This window comes from Dipodomys spectabilis, unplaced genomic scaffold (genome assembly GCF_019054845.1).
Source record: "Dipodomys spectabilis isolate Male_0828 unplaced genomic scaffold, ASM1905484v1 ptg000003l, whole genome shotgun sequence".
Lineage (NCBI taxonomy): Eukaryota > Metazoa > Chordata > Mammalia > Rodentia > Heteromyidae > Dipodomys > Dipodomys spectabilis.
The window spans coordinates 11,997,100-12,023,223 of NW_024870680.1; the positions used below are offsets into that span (position 1 = coordinate 11,997,100).

A 26,124-nucleotide genomic window follows, 5' to 3' on the forward strand; every position below is an offset into this window, starting at 1 on the left:
ATACAACACTGTAATTTATGGATGTGAAAACAGGGTAAGAGAGGGAAATAATTTATTCAATATTGTATAATAAGTTAGAGTCAACACTTCCGACTCTTTGCACTCTTTCCTTTGCAAGGCCCGGTATAATAGGAAATGTGGAATAGTAGAAAGAGCACATGTTTGAGGTCAAGAAATCTACTGGCACAGCATGGTTCTACACCCTGACTTATTCCTGAGAAAGTATTGCTTTCTTTCTCAACAGTCTTTTCATTTGTAAAATAGGATTATGCTTATAACTGCCTCATAGGATTTTTCCTAGAATAAAATGTGAGATTTAATGAGAAGATTATTTTATTTAAAGTGGAGAGGGTCAGTTTGGTTATAAATTGAAGCACTATTGCTTATTTACTATGATTTGGTAGGGAATATCAACTTTTGTGACCATAGTTTTTTCTTTGTAAAACAGGGGCAATAATAGCTCCCCTTGCAAGGCTTTTTAAGAACATCAGTGTAGGTAAATGTACTTTCTTTCCATTGCTATTTCATGGCCAAGGTCCTTACAAGACAGATTAGCAAGAGACAAACATACAAAATGTAATTAGTATGTTTATGTGACACGAAAACCTTCAGTGGGAAATGAAGACCCAAAAAGATTGGTAAACTTGTGTACTTTGATACTTAGGAGAAAAAAGGTTGGACAAAAGGTGTGTCCTAATTATAAACAAGGGGGAACTTTGCAAAGTTTGTTTGTTCAGATTCTCTGTGTCCTTGTGTCTTCAGAAATGGATGGGTATTTCTTGATCTCAAGTCTTTTATGACCTCATTTCTTGAATGAGGGTCTTATGATTGGCTGATAGGGAGAAGGGGAAGGTGAGAGTGATCTTCCTGTCTTTGCTTTTTTTCCTCAAATGATAAGGTGATGATATTCTGGGAGTAATGTTTTCTCATCCCCCATTGAAACCGTCCAGAGTGGGGCTTGATATATAATAGGTGTTCAATTAATATTTGAGATCTTCTCAAGATGATTTAGTTCGCTCTTCTCAGAAATGCTCTTCTGGTCTAAGATAGCAAACTTATTCTTTTGTGGTTTTAATTTTTATTTCTCTTTTGCAATGCTGGGGATCAAATCCATGCTAAACAAGTGTTCGATCATTAAGCTATATCCCAGCTTGGAGACTTTAAAATTATTCGGTGAGTTTAATTTTGGAGGCTGTAGGTGGGGTAAGGTATGGGCTTTGTCTCTAGAAAAGGTAGGTTATGTGGAAAACATTGAAAAAAGAGTAGGAGGACATCTAGTAGTGAGGTAACATGGAAGAAAGATTGAAAAGGAGCAAAGAAATGCAGCTTCTCTCTATCCCTGCCTATGGCCCATTGAATAGTACTATGATCTCAATCTCTCAGACTATAAATCCTTAAAACACTGGCACCATGTCTCTGTCTCTGCTGCCTACAAAAACTGGGGCAGTAGATAATGCAAATATATTTTTTGTTGAAAGAATGTCTTTCTAAAAAGAACATTTGAGACCCATAGAGTTCATTAATTTCTAGTAGCTTCTGTTCTCTCATTCTAGCTTCATGTTGCATTTAACTAGGTTTTTTCTAATCTTTCATTTTAAGGATTTCAGGTTCTGAGTTATTTGACTTTGTTCTGATGTTGATTTCCCTTTATAAATTTGGTTAGTCCAGACTGCTATTTCCTTCATCCATAGTCATTATGCATACCCTGACAGGTTCCTCTTTCTGATTTTTAACTCTGGGATAGTGTTTGTGGTTCTAAGGCATGAGAACTCAGGAACATGAAATCCACATGGTCAAACATTTCCTCAAAGGGTCCAAGATTATGAGAAAACATAATGAGATGTTCTCTGTTCTCCACCCTCCCAAAAGATAATCTTATATAAGGCATTAATTCAGTAAATACCTGTTTAGTATATACTATACATCAGACATGCTGCGGGGTGGTTTAAACACATTATCTTACTAACTATTCTCAAGTGACAGATTTTCCTTCAATTTCATAGATTTCTAGAATTTAGGTAAAGGAAGTGATTTACTGTAGCTGGCAAAGAGGATTCTAACCCAGGTCTTTATAACTAAAGGGTAATACAAATTGCTATGCCTGTCAATCCACCCAGAATAGGAGCCCCTTGAAGACAGAAGTCTTGTCTGCTTCAAGTCTGTGTTCTTTGTTCTCCACAGAGAGGCTGAAATATTATTTGTTAAAAAATGGGATGTTTAATAAAGTTAAGTGTCAGTAGTATAGTTGGAGTTAGGGTATTGAAAAACCCTTTCTTAGCCTTTATTATTTACTTAGGGAAGTCTCAATCCTCAGGTGAAAAAAAAAAGAACATAAAGGAAAACATTCCGTAAAATGAGCTAACACAAATATTGTAATATTTTGAAATATTTGCTGGGGGCTGGGAAGGTGGCTCAGTGGTAGAGTGTTTGCCTTGCATGCATGAGGCCCTGGGTTCCATTCCTCAGCACCATATACGCAGAAAATGCCAGAAGTGGCGCTGCGGCTTAAGTAGTAGAGTGCTAGCCTTGAGCTGAAGAGCCGAAGGACAGCACCCAGGCCCACAGTTCAAGCCCCATGACTGACCCCCCCCCCCCCCCCAAAAAAAATATATATATATTTGCTGGTCAGGAGGGTACATGCCTTTAGTCTCAGCCAATTAGTAGGCTCAGGCAGGAGTTCAGCAACAGAAATCAGCAACATTGGGGCTGGAAAGGTGTCTCAGTGTTGGAGTACTTGCCTTGAATGCATCAGGCCCTGGGTTCGATTCCTCAGCACCATATAGGCAGAAAAAGCCAAAAGTGGGGCTTTGGGTCAAGTAGTAGAGTGCTAGCCTTGAGCTGAAGAGCTGAGCGACAGTGCCCAGGCCCAGAGTTCAGGCCCCACTACTGAAAAACCAAAACAAAAAAACCCCCAGCAAAATAGTGAGACCCCAATTTCATAAAAGGGGGGGGGTGGTAGTTAAGTCTAGGCAGAGGTAGAACACTTGCCTAATATATGCAAGGTCCTGGGTTCAACCACCAAACTGCCAAGAAGAAGAAAATCTATGTTTCATTGAGAAAATAATGCCTTTTTGACGGTCTCATCTTGAGGAAATGCAAGATTGAAGCAGAAGAGCCTGCCTAAACTGTCAAGTGGTAGGTTATCTTAGGCTTGGCCCTGTCTGCTCTAGGACCTTGCTAGTCTTCATTTTCTCTTCATGTATGATGAGCTGTTGAACTAAATGACCTCTTGGCCTCCTGATTACTCAGACACTTAGACAATGTTCTGCTTACTTTCTCCATTAACATGCCAAAACAATTGATGCCTCTGATGTTCTGTAGCCTCTTTGACCCATTCTCCAAGTCCATTACCTCAGTTCCTTTAAAAGTCTATTGCTTCCTCTCATTTGGCTTTAGTTTAGTTATTTTTTTCCTTAAAGCTGTTTCTTTGTGGGCTGGTGTTCCTTTTTGACATTGGTTTAATTTGTGCAAGGCCTCAGGAAGTGGCAGAAGCACCTTCCTCAAACTTGGTTGCACCAAAAGCCCATCAAGTCAAATCTTGTCTTCAAAGAGGAAGAGGAGGCCTAAGTTCCTTAGCCAGTAGATAGCAGTTTCCTTTTTGACCTGCCTGGGTTAATTTTACTGCTTGCAGAAGGGACATTTCCTTTTAAAAATATGATGGCATTTATTTCACTATAATTTGTATTCTGTATTATAATTACCTGTTCATATTTCCTATTCCTAAAGATTTTCTCACATCCATGAGCCTCTTCTAAGGCTAGAAGTACCTAGTGTAAACCAGGTGATCAATAAAACAGGAAACAGCATGTATTGATTGCTTCCCTGCTGTTTCTGTTGTTTTTTTTTTTTTTGGTCCGGTAGTGGGGCCTGAACTCTGGGCCTGGGCGCTGTCCCTCAGCTCTTCAGCTCAAGGCTAGCGCTCTACCATTTGAGCCACAGTGCCACTTCCAGCTTTTTTCTTTTTGCTTATGTGGTGCTGAGGAATCGAACCCAGGGCCTCAGGCATACAAGGCAAGCACTCTACCACTGAGCCACCTTCCCAGCCCCTGCTGTTTCTGAATACAGTTTTCATTTAATCTTCACATAGGCTTCTAACACAGGTATTATGCCCATTTTACTCATGACCTTACTGAGGTGAAGTGGTTGTTTAGGATCTCATTGCTGGTAACCTAGGATTCAAAATGTAGGTTTGCTGACTCCAAAGCTTGAGTTTTATTTAAAACAGTTATGATTCCTTATTTAGTATTTTTTATGTACACTCCACAAACCTAGAGATTGAGTACATAGCTATGTTTAATGCAGTAACAGGCAAGATTAAGTGAGAGTACGGTGGCAGGGGGAGCAAAGAGTTATGGCATGCACATAACAAACAGTTTAACACAAAGAAGAAATCGCCCTAGAATCTTTAATGGTTATTTTTAATTGTTATTGTAGGCAGTCCTATAACTTGGCATTTAGAAATGAATGTGTTTCAGCTGGTTAGCAGCCATAACAACACCTACCTTTGGGCATGTTCTGTTCTAAAAAGGGATGAAAAGCTGCTTCTCTCACACTACCACAGACAAGGTGGATGAGCTCAGCGTTGACCCCAAGCAATTAGTGCTTCTGAAATCTTTTGCCTCCAAGCTTTGTCATAATTTTTGTCAGGTGCCAGTAACCTACACTTTTAGAACTGTAGAATCAGAAAATTGGAATGTGAGGTTCTAATCCCATTCTCACAAAGGAGAGCCAAAATACAAAGGACCTTTTGGAAGCTGGTAAAGGATGCCAAAAGGTAGACTTTTATAAACACCTGTGCCTCCTTGTTTTGTGGCATGGGCTGTTAATTTGTTATATATTCTTTAAGTGGGCCAATAGCAGATATGATATGGAAAGGTAACAAGAATAAAAAGACCATGCCAGGCACTGGTGGCTCACGCCTGTAATCCTAGATACTCAGGAGGCTGAGATCTGAGGATCATGTTTCAAAGTCAGCTCTGTCTCCTATTAATCACCAGAAAACTGGAAGTGGAGCTGTGGCTCAAGTGGTAGAGCAATAGCCTTGAGCAAAAGAACTCAGGGACAGCACCTAGCCCCAAGTTCAAGCTCATGACCTATTCCCCACCCCCCCCCCCCAAAAAAAAAAAAAAAAGAATAAAAACACTTATGTTCAGGTTGCTGCTATCTCTGTGTCTGTTTGCACAAGTGATACATATTTTCTAAGCCGCCTTTTTTTGTAGTACTGGGGTTTGAACTCAGGGCCTCACGTTTGCAAAGCAAGCAATCTACCACTTAAGTCACACCCTCAGCCCTTTCTTACTTTGGTTATTTTTCAGATAGGGTCTTGAGCTTTTTGTCTGGGAGTGGCCTGTGTCCTCTGTGTTGCTAGACTCACAAGTATGCACCACCATGCTTGTTCTGTGAGGTAGGCTTATTAACTTTTTGCCTAAATTGGCCTTAACTGTGATTCTCATATTTTCACTTTCAGATAGCTAGGATCACAGGCATGACCATTGTGTCCTAGGCCTATTTCTTCGTGTGTTTTGATTCAATGATTTTTTTTTCCAGGTGAAGTAATCTTGTTGTCCAGGAAGCACACATCTCTGCTGCCCAGGGACCTGGTAAGGCTCTAGATTCTAGTTTTACTTGCCCTTCTATTTAAAGTCACAGCTCCTCTTTACTCACTATATTCTAAAGTTTGTTGAAGTATTTTACCATCTGATGTTTTCTCACCTATTTTTTTTTTTTTTATTGAGGTTTATACCTTTCGTACATTTTTAGTTTCAGTATGAGTTTTGGGAGGGAACATAGATAAATGAGTTTGTTTTTTTTTTTTTGCCTGGGAGCGGGGTAGGAATGGGCTAGTTTAGTTTGAGATAGTGTATTACTACTTAGGCCAGGCTAGCTTTGATCTCAATCCTCCTGCCATAGTCTCCTGAGTGCTGGGATTACAACTGTGTGTCATCATACCTAGCAGTAAGTATGTTTTTTGTTTCTTTTTGGCAGAACTAGAGTTTGAACTTAGGGTCTCCAACAAACATCTGTTTGGCAGATGTTCTACAAAACTCTCCTGCCAAGCCCTCAGTCCTTTTGCTTTATTGATTGATTTTTTTTTTTTTTTTTTTGTAGTACTGAGAATTGAACTCAGACCCTTGTGCTTGCTAGGCAGGTGTTCTGCCACTTGAGTCATGCCTCCAGCCCTTTTTTGTGTTAGTTATTTAGGTAGAGTGTTGCTTTATACCTTGGCCAGCCTTGGCTGCATTCCTTCTACTTTTGCTTCCACACATTGTTGGGGATGACAGGTACATACCACTGTGCCTAGTCATTGTACTTTCTTCATTGCTGGGATAACCTGACTTTCACCCATTTGTTGAGACAGAATCTCCCAAACTTCTTTATTGCCAGAGTTGGCCTAAAACCATGATCCCTTGATCTCTGCTTCTCAGTAGGCAGGATTACAAAAGAAGCCACTGTGCTCAGATTCCTCCCTCCCTCCCTTCTTTCCTTCATCTTTTCTATTCTCTTCCCTTTGTTTGAGCCAATTCTGGAGCTTGAATTCAGGTGTGCTCAGATTCCTCCCTCCCTCCCTTCTTTCCTTCATCTTTTCTATTCTTTTTCCTTTGTTTGAGCCAATTCTGGAGCTTGAATTCAGGACCTGGGTGCTGTCCCTGAGTTTTTGTGCTCAAGGCTAGTACTCTACCACTTGATCCACAGCTCTACTTCTGGCCTATTATTATTAATTGGAGGTAAGAGTCTCTCATACTTTTCTGCTCAGGCTGGCTTTAAACTACAATCAGATCTTAGCCTCTTGAGTAGCTAGGATTACAAGTGTGAGCCACCAGCATCTGTCTGCTTTAATTTTTTTTTTTAATAGAGTCTTGTGCTTTTACCCAAGTTATCCTAGACTGTAGTTTTTCTGTTTATGCTTTCTGTGTAGCTGGGATGACAGACTTGTCCTGTTATGTTCAGCTTCTTTTTGTTGAGAGGGTATCTTGCTAACTTTTTGCCCACTATGGCCTTTAATTGTAGTCCTCCTAATCTCTACCTTCCAAGTAGCTGGGATTACAGATATGAGGCACCATACTCAGCCGGTAAGTGTTTTTAATGTGCTAACATGAATTAGAAGCAAGCTTTACAGGAAGTTAAAGGAATTGAAAGATGAAACTGAATATATCTAAGTTGCAGAAACTTTACCTTGAGAGTAAATGACAGACAGGATAATAAATGTAGTTGGCTTTGCTGAAGAAGTTATCGGGGAGAGAAGAGAGCAGTCAGAACAGAAGCTCTGTTATTATAATCTAACTTCAGAAGTGACATGCTATCACTTCTGCTTTGTTCTTTCAGTCACACAGATCATCCCTTCTACTAAGAGAAAACTACACAGGGATGTAAATACTACGAGACAGGATCATGAGTACCATTTCAGAAGCTGGCTGCTACAGTGGTAGAGAAATTTTGAGCCCCAAGTGATTCATGTCATTTTAGCAAGGAGGTAACTTCACTAAGCAAGTTCTGATTCTGTTCCTTTTCCAGGTGTGGTGGATATGGGGAGAATTTTCTATCTTTAAGTGATGAATTCTGGGGATGCAGGGAGTTCTCCAGAAGCCTCCTAGGTCTCATTTATCTACTAAGAGTATTTCTAAATTAGTAACGTAATTATTCCTGGTTTTTAACAAACAATTAGACACTTTAGCGAGAGCTGGGGAGAGCTAGCTACTACTTGGTGAACTGTCCTTGGGAATCTGAACATTAGTAGCCGAGGGAACTACCTATGCCTTTAGCACTTGAGACTTTAAAAAATTCTTTCCCATTCATCTTCCTGTGGTTGTCTCAAAGGAATAACATGATAAAATGGAGGATTGGCTAGCCTTGAAGTCAGAACATCTGGGTTTGAGTTTCAGTTTGGAATTAACTCACTGTGTGATTCAAACTCATCTTTTCTCTCTGGACTTTTTTTGTTAAGTAAAACATGTAGGTGTTGAAATAGAGTCTTAGGATTTTGAAGTAGGATTTCATGGATTCCTGGTAAGTTTGGGAAGTAGAAAAAGGAAGTGAACTTTTTTTCCCCCCCAGTCCTGGGGTTTGAACTCTGGGCCTGGGCACTGTCCCTGAGCTCCTTTTGCTCAAGACTAGCACTCTACCACTTGAGCCACAGTACCATTTCAGGCTTTTTCTGAGTAGTTTATTGGAGATTAAGAGTCTCATGGATTTTCCTGCCCAGGCTGGCTTTGAACCACGACCCTCATCTCTCAGCCTCCTGAGTAGCTAGGATTACAGACATGAACCACCAGCGCCCGCTGTAACTCTCCCTTTTATTTGTTTAAATATTACTATTCTTGGAAGATTTGAGTGGAAGAAGAGTTTGGAAGCTAGGTTTGGAGGTGTGCGCAGATTCATGAGTAGCTGAAATTGTGAGGACCAGAGTTTCAGGCCATCTAGCCCTGGGCAGAAAGGTTCAAGTGGAGAATCTCTCAGTGGAAGAAGTGGTAGTACAAGTCTGTCATCCCAGCTGTGATTGGAAGCTAAAAATAAGTGGGATTATGGACCAGGTGTGTGCCTGGACAGGAAATGAGACCTTACCTTAAAAATAACTAGTGCAAAGAAGGGTTTGAGGCTTGGCTCAGCAGTAAGAATGCCTGCATAGCAATTTCAAGGCCCTATGTTCAAAACCTCAGTACCACTCAGAGAGAAAAATAAAAGGCTTAGAAATGACTGGATTGATTGAAGTCCTAAGGGACTTATTCTGATCTGATGCCCTGAGTCAGGCATATATAGCAGGGAACCTAGAAATCTTATAAGAAAACTACTTTTTTTTTTTTTTTTTTTACTGTTTTACTTTCTCAGATTTTTTTTTTTTTTTAAATAGTGTTGGCAGCCAGTGGCTACTTTCCTGTTCCTAAAGTGGTATATCTTCTTCTAAGGTCAGGATTCGAATCTGGAGTAAAAGGCTTTCTTTGCAAAGGTGGAGACATGGAACATACCTGCAGAGGAGAAGGCCAAGCAGGGAAGAAAGGGAAGGGCTGGTTTTTCAAGTTGGCTTCTGCCTTTTTTGGATTAATTAGGTATCAACATACTTCCCCTGATCTTTATAATATACAGGCACTTCTATTTTTTTGTTTTGTTTTGGGTCCGGTCGTGGGGCCTGAACTTTGGGCCTGGGCGCTGTCCCTCAGCTCTTCAGCTCAAGGCTAGCGCTCTACCACTTGAGCCACAGCGCCACTTCTGGCTTTTTACTTTTCGCTTATGTGGTGCTGAGGAATTGAACTCAGGGCCTTATGCATGCAAGGCAAGCGCTCTACCACTGAGCCACCTTCCCAGCCGGGCACCTCTATTTTTATTGCTGGCAGAAGTGAGAACAATTCAGATGAATCATGCAGTTTAGAGGGTGTGTGTAGTGGGAGAGAGGGGTGCTGGTAGCTGGCAACTTGAATTCAGGGCCTTGTGCTTTTGCTTGGCATTTATTTATTTATTTGCTCATGGCTGATGCTTTACCACTTGATGTTTTCAGGCCAGCTGTTTTGTTAGTTTACTGGAGATCAACTCTCCTGCATTTTTTTTTCTGCCTAGGCTAGCTTTGAACCAAAATCCTCAGATATTTAGCCTCCTGAGTAGCTAGGATTACAGTTGTGAGCCTACTGTCTGGTTGGAGGTCTTGTTTTTTGGTGACTCCAACACTTACTATTTCTCTCACTATAGAAAATAGTCTTTGCTAGCTGATTGAAGTGGTCTCTTCTCATCATTTTCCTACTTTCTGTTTTCTTACTCAGGTAAATAATTTTGACTTGGAATAGAAACCTGGAAATTAGTGTATTTGTGGGAAGAGTGGTTAGTTTCTAGATCTTCCACTTACCTTTGTGAATCTGGGAAGGTTTCTTAACTTTTTTTCAGTTTATTTACTCATTTGTAAAACAGCTTTCTATGATGTTAAAGAAGTTTTGTACTGTTCTGGCCCTCATGCTATGTGCTTGCTAGACACAAAGCATTATTATATATTTCAGGATTTAGGAAGGATACTAATTTAAAAAAATGACATTTTATTTTAGAGAACAAAATCAGTAATGAAATGAATTTCTACAGGAAATGTATCTTGTCTGATGTGCTTATTTTATACTTCAATTTGTTAGATTTTATAATTGGAATTGTTCAGGCTTCGAGTAAAAACAGTGGATAGTTCAAGAATAGTTAGTGGAGACAGCAGACAGCTATAATACTTTATTCTCTAATGGCAAGGAGTGTCTTGTGCGAGTCTGGTTGGCTGGGGCTAGATTAGATATGCACTTTTAAGTTCCTAATTTTATTTGTTGAAGGCTATTCATCTGTGTGGGCTGAGGAGCCAGTAGCTTGTTTGAATTTAGGTACTGTTGGGTAGAGTGCTATCTCCTTATACTTTCCCACTGTCCTCAGTATATACCTGGGTACCTACCTGCAGATTTGCCTGATGGTTCTTTCCATGTCAATTTAGTCCCTTCTTTCTGCTCTATAAATAAAGAGAGAGGAAAAAAAACCTGAAAAGAGGAGGCACAGGTTATCATGGTATCTCTGGGACTGAATGTCATTGTATTGGAGTGAACATACAGAAGGGAGGACAGGAGAAAGAAAATCGAATGTCTGCTAATGTCTATTTCTATTATGGTGGACTGAGAATTGTAGCCTTTCAGAAGTAATGTTCCTTCTATAGGCACTCAACACAACCTCTTCCCTATATTTGAATTTCCTCTGCAAAGTTTCTACCAAATTGTCCCCAGGATCTGCTTATATCTTTCCTATGATGGAAAACTCTCTAAGACTGCTGGAAATGGTCACTTTCATGGCTGAAAATTAAAATCTGTTTATCAGAGAGTCAAGCAAGATCAAAATAAAGCTTAAATCCAAAACTTTTAATTTATTCCCTCCCCTCTCCTCCCCCCCCCTTCTTCCCCCCCTCTCCCCTCCCCTCCCTTCTCCCCTCTCCTCCCCTCCCCTCTCCTCACCCTTCTTCTCCCCTCCCCTCTCCTCTCCTCCCCTTCTCTACCTTCCCCTCCCCTCTTCTCTCCTCCCTTTTCCTCTTCTTTCCTTCCCTGTGCTCCCCTCCCCTCCCCTCTCCTCTCCTCTCCTCCCCTTCTCTACCCTCCCCTCCCCTCTTCTCTCCTCCCTTTTCCTCTTCTTTCCTTCCTTGTGCTCTCCTCCCCTCCCCACTCCTCCCCTCCCCTCCCCTTTCTTCTCCTCCCCTCTCCTCCTCCCCTCCCCTCCTCCATGGTTCTAGAATTTGAACTCCAGGCCTTGTACTTGCTAGGCACTCTATCCTTGGAACCATACTTTTGGCCTGATATTTCTAAAAAAAATTTTTTCTTTTTAAGGATTTGCTGAATTTACCGGTAAAGAACTTCACTGATCATATAGTCTATTATCACCAGATAATTAATTAAATTTTATGCCAGTACTGGTGCCTGAACAGAAGGCCTCAGGCTCTCCCTCTGCTTTTTACTCACAGACATTACTCTACCACTTGAGTCATGTTTCCATTTCTGGGTTTTTGTTGATTAATTGGAGCTAAGAATCTTTCAGATTAGTCTGCCCAGGCTGGCTTTGAATATCAATCCTCAGATCTCAGTCTCCTGAGTAGCTAGTATTATAGGTGTGTGCCACAGGCACCCAGCTGTATCACCATTTTATAGATTCGTTATTTAGTACTGGAGAGAAAATCAGCTGCTCAAAGTCACATGGACATTCCAAGATATAACTGGGAAAGGACTTCTCTGGTAGCAAGTTCTAGATTTCTTTAGCTCCTTTAGAGAGACTGTTACCAAGCTCTGGAACTATATAAGTATCACATGAACTGTGTACCTTGAGATTTATATTGGGAATGACAGATTCTGTTAAAAGCAAACACCCATAGATTTCATCCTAAAAACACTGAGCTTTTTTTTTTTTTTTTTAACATTATCAGAGAAGGTAAGCAATTCCATCCACAAACAAAGAACACCTATAGGAGCTTATAAATTGATTTCTTTAGAGGTAAGCAAAGTGCTACATTACTTAAAATTCCAACTTTAAGACACAGCTTAGAAACTTTAAGGCTTGCAATTCCTTATAACAATTTCTTAGATTGCATTAGCAGCATGTTATGTTAAAAGGAATAAGGACATTTGATTTGAGTTGCTGATCGTTGGATCAGAGTGCTAGACACACACATTTCTGAAATGAAAGCTACTGTTACTGTATTTTTTAAAAAATTTTAAATCATGACTCATGCCTTATCTTCTCTTTTAACCTGGGAGTTTTTCAAGGTCAGTACTGTTTGCAGAGTATAAATTAGAACATGTAAGTTGTGGACTTGATATGGTAGGTTGGACTAACATTTTTTAAATTGTCAAAACTCACCAGAGAAAACATCAGAATGTATTGTAGATTAAAAAAAAAAAAAAAAAGCAAGGCCAAGCTTGGTGGTGTTTTAGTACTTGAGGAGATCAGGAGTTTCAGAAATTCCTGGGTTATTTGTGGAGACCCTGTTTCAAAAAAAAACACAAAAAAAACCCCAAATCATAAGAATGTATTGTTTATTTTGTTTAGTCAGTACCAGGGTTTGAACTCAGGGCCTTGTGATTGCTAGCACAACTCTATCCATTTTTGCTTTAATTGTTATTATTTTTTTGTCAGTCATAGAGTTTGAACTGTGGGCCTGGGTACTGTACCCCAGCTCTTCAGCTCAAGGCTAGTGCTCTACCACTTGAGCCACAGCACCACTTCCCGTTTTCTGGTGGTTAATTGGAGATAAGAGTCTCATGGGACTTTCCAGCCTGGCCTGGTTTTGAACGACATCCTCAGATCTCAGCCACCTGAGTAGCTAGGATTCCAGGCGTGAGCCACCAGCTCCCGGCTTTCCTTTGATTATTTTTTAGATAGAGTCTATGCTTTTTGCCCAGGCCACTCAGATTATGATCTTCCTACCTATACTTTTTTGCCTAGTTAGGATGATAGGCATGTACTACTACACCTGGCTTGTTTGCCCCTTGGACTATGATCCTCACAATTTTCATTTCCTGAGTAACTGGGATTACAGGAATTACCGCCACTTATTGCAGTTTTATATTACATTATAGATTATAGTTGTAGCAGTTTTTATTACATTTATATTGAGTGTGTACATGTGTGTGAGTGTGTATGTCTTTGCAAAGAGGCTTTTTTTTGTTGTTGTTGTTTGTTTTCTGTGTCAGTACTGGAGCTTGAACTCAAGGCCTCATGCTCTGGCTTGTCCTTCTTGCTCATGGTTAGTTTTATATTACTTGAGCCATGCTCTAGTCTAAGGACTTTCTCCCCAGGCTGAGTTTGAATCATGATCCTACAGATCTTGGCCTTTTGAGTAGCTAGGATCATAGGCATGAGCCACTGGTACCTGGCTTTTAATTCATAGTTTTATTAGAGAGTAGATATATTGTCATATAACACCTCTTGAATGTTTGTAGAGTATATGCTTAAATTTATTTTTTTTTTATAGCTGGGCGCTTGTGGCTCATGCCTATAATCCTAGCTCTTGAGGAGGCTGAGATCTAAGGATCATGGTTTGAAGCCAGCCTGGGCAGGAAGGTCTGTAGGACTCTTTTTTTTTTGGGGGGGGGGGGGGGGGTTGGTTGTGGGGCTTGAATTCTGGGCTTGGGCGTTGTCCCTCAGCTCAAGGTGAGTGCTCTACCACTTGAGCCACAGTGCCACTTCTGGTTTTCTGGTAGTTAATTGGAGGTAAGAGTCTCACAGACTTTCCTGCCTGGGCTGACTTTGAACTATGATCCTCAGATCTCGGCCTCCTGAGTAGCTAGGATTATAGGTGTGAGTGACCGGTGCCCGGCTAGTCTGTGGGACTCTTATCTCCAACTAACCACCTAAGAAACAAGTGGAGCTATGACTCAAAAGTAGTAGAGCACTACCCTTGTGCAAAAAAGCACAGGGATAGCACCCAGGCTCTGAGTTAAAGCCCTACTACTGACAAAACAACAACAACAACTATTATTATTATTATTATTTACCTTGGTGCAAGGCCCTGAGGTCAAGCCCCAGTATTGGCACAAAAAATTCTTTCCAGTGAAATTAAGAATTTTTATTAAAAACAAAAACCAATACAACAGATTAGTAAAGTAGTTGGAAGCTGGCTAGCCAACGTTCTCCAGAGGTACAGAATCAGTAAACCATGCCGCCCTTATCTTTATTAGGAGGCAGTTATGAAGACTGTGAAATGCCATGATTTGCTGGAAATCCAGGAGACAGTGATGTATTTTGGCCCAAAGGCAGAAGGCTGTAGAAGAAAGGCAATTGTCCCTAGTCAGATAGGCATGCCGGAAAGAAGTCAATTTCTTTTTCTTCCACCTTTATTCTACTCAGAGCCTGGGACTGGACAATGCCTGTCCACACTAAGAGGGCAGGCTACTGAGTCCATTGATTCAAATGCTAATATCCTGAAACACCCTTGCAGACACACCTAGAATTTAATGTTTAATCAGGGCAGCCTGTGGCCAGTCAGGTTGACACATGAAATTAACTCTTCACTGGATTGTAGTTTTCTGGTTCCTGAAAGATACAGGAATATATTTCACCTTTACTTATTGGCTGAGTGACCTCACACTAGTTACTAAGCCTCTCTTCCTCCTCAGCTCTTCAGCTCTAACCAGTGTAAGTAATACCTCAGAAAGTACGAGGAAGTGAGGGGAAGTTCCTATAGTGGCTGGCACATAATGAGCACTTGCTTAATAGTTTCCTTTTTTTTTCTCCTTTCCAGAAGTATTTGTCCTTGAATTACTGGTAATAATTAGACAAAGGAAATGTCTTGTATGTGTCTAGTTATTCTCTTACGTGTCCTTTCTCCCAAGTTTTCTCTAAGATACCCATGCTTTTTTTTCTCTCTTCAAAGCCACTTCCTGGGGAGAAAGTCCAATGTAAGCTGTTACAACTTGCCTTTGGCCCCTCCCTGAGCCCAGTTCACTTGTAGTCTGGGAAAAGGAAATTAATTCATGTTGTCTTACCCAAGTTAAATTTCTCAGGCAGAACTGCTGCCTAATCTTGGGAGAAGGCAGCAGTAGAAGCAGTTCCCTATAAGAAAGGAACCTCTGGATGAGGTAAGTCAATCTCAATCCAATCCCTCAATCCAATCCATCAATCCCATCCACAGAGCCCAGACTGAAGCTCAACATGCAACTAGGAATGTGGGGCAAGAGGTCAGCCCAATCAATGTCTGACCTCTGATGATAACTAGAAGGGGTGGTGAGAGGTAGAGGAATGGGAGAGAGGTGAGAATGCTTTCAGAGCACCTGAGATTTACTTTTGGGTTAGCTCATGGCAGTAGCTTGGGCCTGGGAATTGAGAGAAAAGAGCAGCTGTTCTTCCCACCAAGTTTTTGTGCTTTTGTGCTTTTATGAACTTCTTGCTTGTCTTGTTAAGGGGAGATCTAAAATATCCCTGTCTAATAAAGTAGAAAGTAGAACCATATACTCCAATAGTTCAGAGGAGTTCAGAAGATAGAACTTTGTTTACTTAGTTTGTTTTAGTTTCTCCACTTCAGGGTCACTGTTACTTGAGGTAGTATAATTCTTTTTTGTGGGAACATGAGGCTGTTTTATGAACTCTCTTGTCCTATAGTCATGAAATAAAAAATGTCTAGATACTGTCAAATATAATCTCATATAGCTGTATGGCAGACACTGTTAGAAACCCTTAAATTTGGACGGGGAAGGTGGCTCAGTGGTAGAGCGCTTGCCTTGCATGTATGAGGCCCTGGGTTCAATTCCTCAGCACCACATAAGCAAAAAGAAAAAAGCTGGAAGTGGCACTGTGGCTCAAGTGGTAGAGCGCTAGCCTTAAGCTGAAGAGCTGAGTGCCCAGGCCCAGAGTTCAGGCCCCACGACCAGACCCTCCCCGCCCCAACAACAACAACAAAAAGAAACCCTTAAATTTAACTACTCATTTAATCCCCATAACAGTCCTATGAGTTAAGTTCTATTATTATCATCGTATCATCGTTTTACAGGTAAGGAAATTGAAGGAAAAAAGATTAAGGAAATTAGTAGATTTTTGTTTTTTTTTTTTTGGTCAGTCCTGGGTCTTGAACTCTGAGCCTGGGCACTGTCCCTTAGCTCTTCAGCTCAAGGCTAGTGCTCTACCACTTGAGCCACAGAGTCACTTCCGGCTTTCTGGTGGTTTACTGGAGATGAGTCTCACGGACTTTCGTGCCTGGGCTGGCTTTGAACCGCGATCCTCAGATCTCAGCCTCCTGCATAGCTAAGATTACAGGTGCCCAGCATTAGTAGTAATGTTTTTTATGAGTTGTGTTAGGGATTAAGTATACCCCTTGTATATGATTTGATTTGATCTTTGTAGTCATTCTGTGAGGTAGGTAGATTCAGATATTACATGAGTTTTATAGATGAGGAATCATCTGTTGTGTAGCTAACTGGTTACTGAGCATCAAGGGCACACTAGAGCAATGGAGTGATTGCTTTCTCTTAAGGATTTAGTAACGTCTCTCTGATAAAACACTGGTGATCAGAGTATATTTTCTTAGTTCATCTTTAGAACAATACTGTGAAGTAAGTAGTATTATAGTCATTTAACTTCCGTTTTTTTTTTTGTTGTTGGTCGTGGGGCCTGAACTCTGGGTCTGGGCGCTGTCCCTGAATGCTTCAGCTCAAGGCCAACATTCTACCACTTGAGCCACAGCACCACTTCCAGCTTTTTCTGCTTATGTGGTGCTGAGGAATGGAACCCAGGGCCTCATGCATGCAAGGCAAGCACTCTACCACTGAGCCACCTTCCCAGCTCCTATAGTCATTTTAGAGTTGATGGGACTCACTTGAATTTGTTGTTCATTGTATGTTTGTGACTGACATTGTGCCTTCAACTGTTATATAAGGCAGTGAGTAGTCAGGTAGCATAATGAAAAGATATAAGTCCCTGTTTGTGTCAGAGGGATTGCCGAGGAAAGCTACTTTTGATGGGTAATCTAAGATTTGTTGGTGAGCTTTTCTTTTGCATATGTGCTCTTCTACCTACATTTCTTGATCTGTATTGACTGTGTAACATAAGTTGTAATTGTTTGTAATTGGCTTGTTTATTTAAAAAAAAATCCGACTTCTTCACTATTCTAGCCTGTAAGCCCCAAAAGCATAGTTATCTCTGTCCAGTGTCTTCATGCAGTAGTTGCTTAGTTTGTGAAAAATTCTGAATTAGTAGGTACATGGGAAGGGAATTGAGTGACATAGACTGATTTATTCAAGATGATATGAACTACTATTATTATAGTAGTTTAAAACTAGCTCTGAAATCTTCTATCCTGAGGCCTAGAGTATTAACCACATGCTGCTTTTCATATTTTATCGTGGCTGGGCCTATATGACCTTGCTCTGTAGCCAGGTTGCTTATTTTTTTTTTTCTGTAAACAAAAGTAATAACCAGCTGTTCTTTTCTTCTTTCCATCTTTGGTTGCTCATAAATGGTGTCCTGATATGTCCTCCAATCACAGTAAGTGGAAGGAAGCTTTATAATCTCTCTGCCAACTCAGAACTAGAAAGCATGTTCTCTCTATTGAACAACTATTTCCTTTCATTGGTGATATGGTATTCATAATGTTCTGATTGAAACAGAAAGTGGGTCTGGTTGTTTTTTTTTTGGGGGGGTCCCGATAGTGGGGCCTGAACTCTGGGCCTGGGCGCTGTCCCTCAGCTCTTCAGCTCAAGGCTAGCGCTCTACCACTTGAGCCACAGCGCCACTTCCGGCTTTTTTTTTTCTTTTTGCTTATGTGGTGCTGAGGAATCGAACCCAGGGCCTCAGGCATGCAAGGCAAGCACTCTACCACGGAGCCACCTTCCCAGCCAGTGGGTCTGGTTTATAGGGAAAGAAATGCTGTGTTCCTGTATGTAAAATACTGTAGAGTATTCTTATCCTTCCTTGTAAATTTGGAGATGTACTCATTTTTCCTTTATTTAATTTTTGGGAAAAAGATAACAAAGCTATTTAAATGAAAGAATAGTCTTAGTTTCAATTATTTTGTAAATAATACTAGTGGTGGGGATTTCTATTAAAAAAAAACCTGTCTTTGAAAATAAACTATTTGTAAGACACTTTCATGTTTCTTATGTGATCTTCAAGTCATTTTGCAAAGGTAGGGATTAATATATCTTAATTTTCCATATAAAGAAGCTAAGGTTCTGTAAGAAATCATGGTCTTGTAGGTAGGGAATGGTAGAACCAGAATTTGAATCTAGGTCTAACTCTTAAGTCCATTGGGTATTCTTGTCTCCCTATCATAGTTTTGTCTGTTTATATGTTTATTAAGATATAAGGGATATACCGTAAAATCTATCTACTTAAAAAATACATGATTCATTATTTAAGTTTATTCACAGAAGTATACAACCAGTACTACAAGTTTTAAGACACTTTGGCATTCTATAGGAAACATATTAGTGGTCACTATTTTCCCACATCATCAACCTTTACCCTTGGAAACTATTCTGTTACTCTATTTTTTGTTTCAATGGATTTGATTATCTACTTTGGACACTTTATAGACGTTAAATCATACAGTCTGTGACCTTTTGTCTTATTTCCCTTAGTATATAATGTGTTCAAGAGTCACACTCATTATAGCATTTTTTTGTTTAATATTTGGCAATATTTTACTATATTCTATTGTATCGAATCCTACACATACACATGTGTATTTAATTATCTGTATTGTTGAATAATATTCTGTTGTTTGGATATATTTAATTTATCTAATTTATCTGTTCACCAGTTGATGGGTATTAGGGTTTTCTTTTTTTGTGTGTGTGTGTCTGGTCGTGGGGCCTGATCTCTGGGCCTGGACACTGTCCCTCAGCTCTTCAGCTCAAGGCTAGCGCTCTACCACTTGAGCCACAGCGCCACTTCCGGCTTTTTTTTTCTTTTTGCTTATGTGGTCCTGAGGAATGGAACCCAGGGCCTCATGCATGCAAGGCAAGCGCTCTACCACTGAGCCACCTTCCCAGCCCCAAGTGTTTTCATATTTTTGGTTGCTATGAATAATGCCACTTTGAACACATTTCTATGTAATTTTTTTTTTTTCGGTCATGGGGCTTGAACTCTGGGCCTGGGTACTGTCTCTTAGCTCTTCAGCTCAAGGCGAGTACTCTACCACTACAGCCACAGCGCCACTTTCAGTTTTCTGGTGGTTTAGTGGAGATCATGGACTTTCCTGCTTGGGCTGGCTTTGAACCATGATCCTCAGATCTGAGCCTCCTGAGTAGCTAGGATTACAGGTGTGAACCACTGGCACCTGGCTTATATGTAATTTTTATATAAGCATGACTTTTCTTCTTTTAGTGCCAGTCCTGGGGTTTGAACCTAGGGCCTGCGTGCTGTCCCTGAGCTTCTTTTCCTCAAAGATAGCACTCTACCACTTCTGGCTTTTTGCATAGTTTAATGGAGATAAAAGTCTCACAAACTTTCCTGCCTGGCTAGCTTTGAACCTCGAACCTCAGATCTTAGCTTCTTGGTAGCTAGGATTACAGGTGTGAACCATTGGCACCCAGCTCAGATGTATAGTTTCATTTACCATGTAGAATTAGAATCCCTGGGCCAGGTGCTAACACTGTTTAACCTTTTGAGGAATTTTAGATTGTTTTTCAAAGGGGCTGAAACCATTTTATCTTTTTTTTTTTTAAATTTTATTTTATTTGTGAACATACTGTACAGAGGGGTTACAATTACATGGGCAGGATAAAGCGTACATTTCTTACCAAGCATTGCAGCCTCCTCCTTTGGTTTACCCTTCACATCCCTTCCCAGCCTCCCCCCTCCCCCCCAATCCCAATCCTTCTCTGCACCATTTTATCTTTGCACCACAATGTAAGATAGTTCCAATGTCTTCAAATCCTCATTACCATTGTGAGGTGTCATTTCTGCAGATATCCATTTCATTTACCCATAGAAAAGTTGACCTGTACTATTTGTGATCCTGTCTGGTTAAAACATATTGTGAAATGACTTGGCTTTTGGGTCTTGGTCCTTTTGAAAAGTGTATTTTGTTAGATCAAAGATAGATAACTCTTCCTATTCTGATGCAGAATGAGAAAAGGTGCTTTACTTCTTTTCATATAGGGGAGTCTGTACATTCTTTCTCACCAAAGACTGATATTTCTAAACCTCAGTTTGATTTGGTTAAAGGCTTGTCATCTTCTGTTTCTTCTTTGATAATCTCTGATCTTAAAAATTACCAGATATATAAGCTTCTCATTCTTTTTTTGTGTGTGTATGTACTGATCCTGGGTCTTGAACTCAGGGACTGGGTACTGTCCCTAAGTTTTTTTGCTCAAGGCTAGTGCTCTACCACTTGTGCCACAGCTCCACTTCTGGCTTGTTGGTAGTTAATTGGAGATGAGAGTTTCATGGACTTTTCCTGCCCAGGCTTGCTTTGAACCGTGATTCTCTAATCTCAGCTTCCTGACTAGCTAGGATTTCAGGTGTGAGCCACTGGTGATCAACTAAGCTTCTACTTCTTAAAAATGTTTTTCTAATGTTTGATATCCCATAAGTTCTCTGTTGTAGAAAGAAAATATGAGTCTAAGTGGAGCTGTGGCTCAAGTGGTAGAGTGCTAGCCTTGAGCAAAAAGCTCAGGGACAGAGTCTAGGACCTGAGTTCAAGCCTGGCACCAATAAATAAATAAAGCAAAATAAAAAAGTCAGAGTCTAGTATCAACCTTCCTTTTCTCTTGGCCTCATGCCTCATGCTGTTGCTTCGCTGTTGTTAGCTTGTTCACTTGAAGCTGATGCTCTACCACTTGAACCACCCTCTACCTCCAGCTTTTTTGTGTGTATGTGTGCTGGTTCTGGTACTTGAACTCAGGCCCCAGGCACTGTCCTGAGGTTTTTGTTTTGTTTTTTATTTTGTTTAGCTTTGCTCAAGGCTAGAGCTTTATCTATTAAGCCATTTTCAGCTTTTTTGGTAGTTAATTGGAGATAAGATTCTCACAGACTTTCCTGCCTGGGCTGGCTTTGAACTATGATCCTTAGATCTCAGCCTCCTGAGTAGCTAGGATTATAGGCATGAACCACCAGGGCCCAGGTACTTCCAAGATTTTTACTGGCAAGTTAGAGATATGAGTCTTGTATTGTAGATTTCTCTGCTCAGCCTAGCTTCAAACCAAGATTCTTAGATTTCAACCTCCTGAGTAGCTAGGATTACAGACATGAGTTGTTAGTGCCTACTTCAAAACAATTTTGAGGACTGGGATATAGCCTAAGTGGTAGAGTACCTGATTGGCAAGCAGAAGGCCAAGTTCAAACCACAGTATTAAAAATGATTTTTAAATAATCACAAACTTTTTCTATTTGACTCCCAATGTGAGGAGGGTTTCTCTATAGGAAAAGCATGTCCTGGTGAAACCTTTCTGGCTTTTATAGCCATAATTTTTGCCTTTTGTCCTACTTTGATGAAAGTTTATGTTTATGATTAACTTTAAAAAAATATTTACTGTTATTATAAAGGTGATGTACAGAGGGGTTATCATGATTAACTGCCCATAGCTTTGTTGCCTCTGATTTACCAGCAAGATGCTTCTGGAGTGCATCCAGTACAGGCCACTGCATCTCGCAGAACTCTGAAGGGGGAATGTGCTCTGGATAGTGAAGCTACTGCAGTGATGAATCCATTGTTCCTATTTGAAGTTTGTGGCCCCACTGAGGTCTAGAGGCTCTAACAGGAAAGGGCCTGGATCCTGGCACCACTGGGTATGCATGTCTTCCCTATGTAGAGCTTTTGCTGAGAAAAATATATATTTATACTATTCTCTGCTTTGTAAATTTCAAATATGTCCTTTGCATTTTTTTCTGCACTCTCATCCCAAGTAAAAAGAATTCCAGGCTGCAGGCAGATGGGTATTTAAAGCTGCAAATAATAGCAGCTACATCACCCTACCAAAACAGCCTGCCTCAAACTGTCTGAAGACTAGCATTATGTCAACATGTGTCATCTGACAGCCTGTCTGCCATTCAGTCTGCAGAGTACTCAGCAAAAAAGGGCTGAAGACTTTCTTACGATGTAGTGTGAACGGTTTAGGTCTGTCTAGGAGCAGCATAGAGAAACAGAATCCTTGTAGGAAATGAGGGTATGTAGGGAGAAAGAAAAAGAGAGAAAAGGGATTATTATTACTATCAGCCCTCCATACTCTCAATATAGTAGCATCTTGATTATCTTTTATTTGCTCATTCATTCCTCTAGGCCCTTGTTCTAGCTTTCTTTTCTATTGTAAGCTTGAATAGCCTAATTCAAAGCCTACTGTTTGGTGTTTCATAATTATAGCAATAAGTAGTAAAGAACTGATGGTTAACTTTTGCATTTTTAAAATCAGGTTTTTAGTTAAACTAATTTCAAAATTGAGATCAAAACATTTTCTAAGGTATACATCAATTTTTACCTCTTCAAGAATTAAGTTGAAGTATTCTTTGCCTACAAGGTGAACCCTTATTTTGACTTAGCCAAAGAGACAGTAAAATGCATCTAACTCTTAAGTTAACTGTTACATTTGCCTAGTATTCAAAATTAAAACAGAATAAAAGATTATTTTGTAATTGTTTAGGAAGCAGCACAGAAAGTGGATTATGTAACAGACCTACATTGTAATTCAAGCTCCCATATTTACTACGTTTGCAATCTTTGGCAGTATTAAGCTCTATGTGCCTCAATTTTCTCATTTAGAAAATGAAGATAATAAATCTGATTTTTCTTAGGGCTATTGCCAGGATAAATAATATGATTCTCAGAGGGTAGACCCAGGTATTTACTTTGTCATTTGTCATCATCAGTGGACATCATCAGCTAACACATTGTCCCTCGCCTAGTGTATAATTGCGTACTTCTCATAGCACTTTTACTAATACATATTGTCTTATTCTTCATTGTACTCAGAAAAGGAAAGATAGTGTGGTTCTTTCCATGGGCAAATGGGAAATTGATGCTCAAAAAAGTTAAGTGGCTTGTCTGAAGATGAGGACTTCAGACTTCTAATCTGGGACTTTTTTTTTCCACTCTGACCTGTCTTAGTGAAAGACCCTCAAGTTGAAAGTGGAAGGCCAAGAATACCCTTAGCTGGGACAAACTGGGAAAGTCACCTCAGCTTCTACTTTATTAAAATGAAAATGCTGGGGCTGGGAAGGTGGCTCAGTGGTAGAGCGCTTGCCTTGCATGCATGAGGCCCTGGGTTCGATTCCCGAGCACCACATAAGCAAAAAGAAAAAAAGCCTGAAGTGGCGCTGTGGCTCAAGTGGTAGAGCGCTAGCCTTGAGCTGAAGAGCTGAAGGACAGTGCCCAAGCCCAGAGTTCAGGCCCCACGACCGGACCAAAAAAAAAAAAAAAATGAAAATGCTGACTGTATTTCTTTACTTACTTTTATGTATTTAGCAAACAGTTATCAAGTATTCAATATGCTTTATCTTGTGCCAGGCCTGTCCATTCCCTCAAGCTAGTGGTACTTCACTCATTTTAAGTAAAAAGAGAATAGCAAATGTGTGTGTGTTGAGGGTAGAGTTGCAAGCGGTAGTGCCAGAGATACTGTGGTAAGAGTGGACCAGGAGAGTGCCACAGAAATAGGTGGCTTTTTCAAAGTTAAAACAAAAAAAAGTGCTGGTAGTGGGGCTTAAACTTGTTTGATGCCCTGAGTGCTGTTCCTTAGCTTTTTGCTCAAGGCAAGTGCTCTATTACTTGAGCCAACACAGTCCCACTTCTGGCTATTTTGGTGGTTAATTGGAGATAAGAGTTTCACAGATTTTCTGTCTGAGCTGACTTTGAACCACAATCCTCATATCTCAGCCTCATGAGTAGCTAGGATTATGGACACAAACCACAGTAACACAGATAGTTTTGGAACAAGATTTTGCTGGTGAGAAGGCTTAGAATTGCATGTAAAAATTAAATTATATAATGGAAATATAGAGTTGTGTGTTGTTAACTGCATATAAATGTAGCTCTTTACAGTTGTCATAGCTTTTTTTTTTTTTTTTTTGTTGGTCGTGGGGCCTGAACTCTAGGCGTGGGCACTGTCCCTCAGCTCTTCAGCTCAAGACTAAAGCTCTACCACTTGAGCCATAGTACCACTTCCGGCTTTTTTCTGCTTTTGTGGTGCTGAGGAATCGAACCCAGGGCCTCATGCATGCAAGGCAAGCACTCTACCACTGAGCCACTTTCCCAGCCCCAGTTGTCATATCTTACAGAAGATACTGTTCTAGAAACCTTGGCTGACCCATTAGGACACCATAGTTGGAATCAAAGCTTAATTAAAGCAAGAAGATTTCAGGAGCAAAAAAGATTGGGATAAATCAAATAATGAGTTCTAGGGGCATCTTAAAAATGGAATGTATCCATTAAATTTATCTTCTACTTTTGTGATCTTGTGGGTCTCCAAACTCCTTTGCAGTTTATGAAGAATTTATCTATCTGTGGTGCTGGGATTGAATGCTTGCTAGACAAGTGCTCTCCCATTTGAGCCATGTCCCTAATCCAAGAATTTACTTCTGAACACTTTTTTTTTCAAAGTCATTTGTGCTGCTCTGGCATTTAAAATATTTTGGAGAGATATTTATGGCTACCTTGGAAATAAACATGTGTCTTGGAATATAAAATGAATTAGGGCAAGACAAAGAGAAATTGATTGGCTGAACCAAAATATATGTAATGTTTTTATTTTTTCGATTTGTTCAGGTTCAGTAGATGTAATTGCTGAGAGGAGCCTTTGCTAAGCTAGGCTTTGTATGAAGTACTAGGGAACAGCAATCCATGAAACATTTCCTAAACAGGGAAACTTAGAGTCTGGCTGGAAATAGAAGATATTTAAGGTAAAGTGGTAGGAGTTTTCATGAGTTGTTCTAAGATCCTCAAGGTGGAGAGAATGGCTTATTAGTGGAGAGTATACCTGAATATGAAATTTCTCAGTAAACAGAGACAACAGATAAGAGATAAGAGTGTTCTAAGAGGGGGCCTTACCAAACACATGAAGATTTGGCATAGAACAGGTTTAAGCATCCTTACTCTGGAAATCCAAAATCTGAAATGCTCAAATGAAAAACTTTTGAGTTTTGACTTGGTGCAACCAATGGAAAATTCTACACTTGACCTTATGTGACAGGCCCAACTTAAAAACACCAGGCACACATATAATACTGATAACAGTTACCTTCAGACATTGTATATGGGGTATATATATATATATATGATATATAATGAATTTCATATTTATATATAGGTCCCATTCCCAATATATCATTCATATATATACCAGTATATATGCCTATATACATATATATGAATAATATATATGTATATGAATGATATATGATATATAATGTATATACTATATATTATATGAAACAATATAACATATATATTCTATAACTATATATTATATATGTCATGTGAATGATATATATCATATATGCATATATGTGTACATATATATATAAAAAATGAAAAAATTAATAGCACTTCTAATTTTAAGCACTTTGGGTGGGGAGATGCTTTATGTGTACCTGGTACTCATACAGAAGTATATACAAGTATGCTGGGATATAATGACTATTAAGATTTAATAAGAGCCAGGTACCGGTGGCTCATACCTACAATCCTAGCTACTCAGGAGGTTCAAAGCCAGCCCAGGCAAGAAAGTCTGAGAGACTCTTACCTCTAATAAACCACCAGAAAACCAGAAGTGACACTGTAGCTCAAGTGGTAGAGTGCTAGGCTTTAGCTGAAGAGCTCAGGGACAGCACTCAGGCCTAGAGTTCAAGCCCCACAACCGACCAAAAAAAAAAAAAGATTTAATAAGACTTTATGTGTTCTCTATAGGGGAATGATGAGAGCAGTTTTAGCTAGAATTTGTTACAATATGTTAGGCTGGAGGGTTTTTTTCCTCTCTCTATTTCCTGTGGTGCTGGGGATCCAACCCTAGAGTCTCGTGGGTGCTAGGCAAGCACTGCTTTATTAAGTTATATTTCCAGGCCTGGCAGAATTAAAACAAAAGAAAACAGAAACAAACTGAGGAGAAAAGGTGTGAGAGATAACTAAAATGGATAGTTGTCATTTGTTTTACTGCACAACATTTGGTGTTCTCTGTTTTATGAGGCTTAATAAGGACAAAGATACAATCCCCAAGAGGAGAG

The 26,124-nt window shown here is 40.0% G+C and overlaps 1 protein-coding gene across 4 annotated transcripts in view; it reads left to right on the forward strand.

Moving 5' to 3' along the window:
- Pak1 (p21 (RAC1) activated kinase 1) overlaps positions 1–26,124 on the forward strand; it is a 144,992-nt gene that overhangs the window by 22,316 nt on the left and 96,552 nt on the right. For 2 of the 4 annotated variants that reach the window (XM_042689042.1, XM_042689044.1), the window contains one exon: positions 5,548–5,600. The exons of 1 other annotated variant lie outside the window; for it this stretch is intronic. The gene's annotated coding sequence lies outside the window, so the exon portion shown is untranslated. Of the gene's footprint in view, positions 1–5,547; positions 5,601–14,984; positions 15,060–26,124 lie in introns of those variants that run through there. One more of the 4 variants, XM_042689043.1, reaches the window with a different exon arrangement.